This window comes from Galeopterus variegatus, unplaced genomic scaffold (genome assembly GCF_000696425.1).
Source record: "Galeopterus variegatus unplaced genomic scaffold, G_variegatus-3.0.2 Scaffold2973, whole genome shotgun sequence".
NCBI classification, from domain to species: domain Eukaryota; kingdom Metazoa; phylum Chordata; class Mammalia; order Dermoptera; family Cynocephalidae; genus Galeopterus; species Galeopterus variegatus.
In genome coordinates this window covers 275,214-278,830 of record NW_007729084.1, presented here as the reverse complement: position 1 = coordinate 278,830, position 3,617 = coordinate 275,214, and positions in this window count along the sequence as shown.

Genomic DNA, 3,617 nt, shown 5'->3' with positions numbered 1-3,617 from the left:
TTATATTAATTATGTGATGATGTAAAATGCATAAATAAAAAAACAAAAAACAAATCTAGAGTTATTTTCTTTGGAAAACATGGGACTTTTTTCTTTGGAAAATATGGGACTTTTTATTGTCATTAACCCTAGCTTAATAGAATGAGAACATAACCATGTATACTGGTTGTAAACAAGCCACCTAGAGCCCTATATTTTTGTGTAAAGTATCTCACAGGATGTTCTCTTATATGCCTCTTTGTGTGTGTGTGTGTGTGTGTGTGTGTGTGTGTGTGTGTGTGTAAACTTTCTTTTTGTTTCTAACCCATTTTTATACTTGGCAGTTACTTCTTCAGTGTGTTGCTAAAAAGGTAGAATTGGGAATACATAGTTTGCTTTTTCTGTGCTTAAAAACCTGTGTGGTGTCTCTGTAAGTTTATTTGGGGAAAAATATCTAAATTAGCCAAGATTTGGTGGAAGAAGGGGAGTGATTTTTCCTTTCACTCAAAAGCCTTCTTTTAGGTAATCTACCATGCTCAGTTATTAGCCTCCTCTCCCACCCCTACTCACTATACTGCTGCCCTGCTTCTCCGAACTCACCTTCTACTACTAGATGTCTTGATAAAGATTGTGGAGAGATTCATTTATCTTTTAATTCTATTTTTCCATGAACATTTTGAAGTACCCTTGTATTCTTCCTACCCCCAGCCCCCACAGATATCTATGTGGGTCTGGCTCCACTTCCTTGAAGTCTTTGCCCAAAGTTCACTGCTGCAGTAAGGCTTATTTTATGTAAAACTGCAGCTAACATTTCCAGTCACTTTATCTTCTCATTTCCTCCCATAGCACTGTTCACCTTCCAACATAACTGTATAATTTACTTATTTTTATTTTAATTGTTCATGTCCTATTAGAATGTAAGCACCACACAGGTAGGAGTTTTGTTTGTTTGTCCATTTTATGTACTAATGTGAAACAAACAACTAGAACTGTGTTTAGCACATATACTCAATACATAAATGTTGAATGAATGAATATACATCTGCATAATAGTAACGATGAGGGGAAGAACTGAGCAGAGGGAAATTTGCATAATGGTTGTGAACTCAGATTTTGCTTTCTTTCAGATCTGAATTTAGTTGAGGCTTTTCTGCTCAGTAGTGCATTCCCTTTCTAAACCTCAGGTATCTCTTCTGTGAAAGAGAGATAATAGTACCATCCATCATGGGATTATTGCAAGGATAAATGAAAGAAATGGCTTATAGGGTTTAGCATATTGCCAGGCAATTAGTAAAGACTCAGTAAACATTGGCAGATATAGATATAGAGTTTGAAATTATTTTATAGTTATCTACAGTGTCCATCAGATTATATTATGAGTCAGTCTCATCCATCCCACTTAGGTTGGTTCTCATGTTTTCCTCATTCACAAAAGTTCTGTGAATCATTTACATAGTTCAGTAATTATAGACCAGTCTTCTAGATAAAATATTTTACTTATTCACAAAGAAAAGTCATCTTAAGCAAACATAATTATTGTATTTTTTCTGAGAAAAACTATCTTCATTTCTGTCATTCTGTCATTGAATTCAACACTAAAGACAAGGTTGGCACCAAAGAAATGTTGCCTGGCAATTTGTTAAAACTTAAAGTAGAGAAGATGGCTAACTTGCAAATGGACTTTGCATATTACCAATAAACAAATGGTCTTTGCTTCTTACTATTTTAATAAACAAGATCTAGTAGTGAGAAGAGATTTCCATTTGAGACCCAATGATCAAATGAACTTTTTAAAACTTTTTTAGATGTCCAACAACAATGAAAAAGATAATTATGTTGTGATACATTCATATAATACTGTAGTATGCAGGAGTGAAAAACATTGAACTGGTACACAAAACGACATGGGTGAATCTCACAAAAAGTTGAGCAAAAGAGTACCTTGGAGATGGATATAGCTTACACACCATAAAGTCCACCAGATCTTAAGTGTACAATCTGATGAAATTCTCCATATGTGTATAACCATGTAGCCATCACCCAGATCAAGATATGGAACATTTCAATCATCCCAGAAGGCTCCCTTTTGTCCACTCCCAGTAAATGCCTTTTCCTCCCCAAGGTAACTATTATCTGACCTCTATCACCATGAATAGTTTTGCCAATTCTTATACATGGAATCATATAATATGTACTCTTTCATGTCTGGCTTCTTTGGCTCAACTTTATTTCTGTGAAATTCATCCATGTTGTTTTGTTTAGCAGTATTTCATTCTTTTTCCTTGCTGAGTAGTGTTCTGTTACATGAAGGTACCACAACTTATTTATTTTATTGTTGACTGATATTTAGGGTTTTTCAGTTTGGGCTAATATGAATAAATCTTCTATGAACATTGTTATTATCTGTCCTGTTGGACATAAGCATTCATTTCTGTTGGGTTATATACCTAGGAATTGGAATTGATAGGTTATAGGATATATGTGTTTTGATTTTAGTAGATTGTGCTAAACGCTTTTCCAAAGTGTTTGTACAGTTTACATTCCCATCAGCAATGGATACAAGTTCAGTTGCTCCATAATCTTGCCAACACTTGGTATTATGAGTCTTGTTAATTTTGGTGGGTGTGTAGTGATATTTCATTTTGGTTTTAATTTGCAGCTCCCTGATGATTAATTATGTTAATCACCTCGTGTAATATATTTTTTCTTGAGATATTTTTAATTTCTTTATCCTTAATTTAATAAAACAGGACCTCTCTTTGTATTAGGTGAACGTGTTGTTAAAGTCAGCATTAACTGAAACCTCTTCTAAGAAAACTTATTTGTTTTTTAAGGCAAAAGTATTTATTTCCCCCACCACAGTGTTATATAAGTGGGTAATCTGTACTTGTAAATGAGTTAACCCATTTTCAGATAAAGTACTCTATATAAAAGGGTTTTAATATGTGCAGCAATGAAAATGTGTGCCTAGAGAGTATAGTTGTGCCTGAGAAAATTTTCATGGTCAGGATGGCCACTTTTGGTTCTGGCTGTGCTGCCAGTAACTGTGAGTTTGGGCCATTTTTGCTATCGGTAAAATGAATGCTTTTATCTAGGTGATTTCTAACTAACCTGGTAGGGTTCAGTAACTTCCTTCTGTGGAAGAAGTAGATTAGAATGGAAAAAAACGCTAGACTAGGAGTCGACCGAGGTGGTCTCTTTGCACTTGTGAGCCTTTGCTTTGTTTCATGGTTCTAAACCCCAATAATAAATCTCTTTCTCTTCCCCCTCCTTTCCTATTTTTCTTTCTTTAATAGATTTTTATATGAAACAGTGAGCAATACAATAATTTCATAATCCTGGAGATTAGCATAACCAGAGTATAGTTTTTTAAAAAAAAAAATACCACATAAGTTGTTATTAAATTTTTACACTAATAAACTGCATAGACCTTGAGTTATATTTCAGATATAGTAATATAGTCACTTATGCTACGTACAGATAGTAATTTTTTTTCATGATAAATCTAGTAACATTTTCAACCAAAACTAAACCCGTGTCTATATCAAGTTGCATAATTTCCACAAACTTAACTTTCTTGGAGTAGATTTGGTTTGCATTTCTAACTCCTAGGAAGGCATAGGATATGATTCATCCCA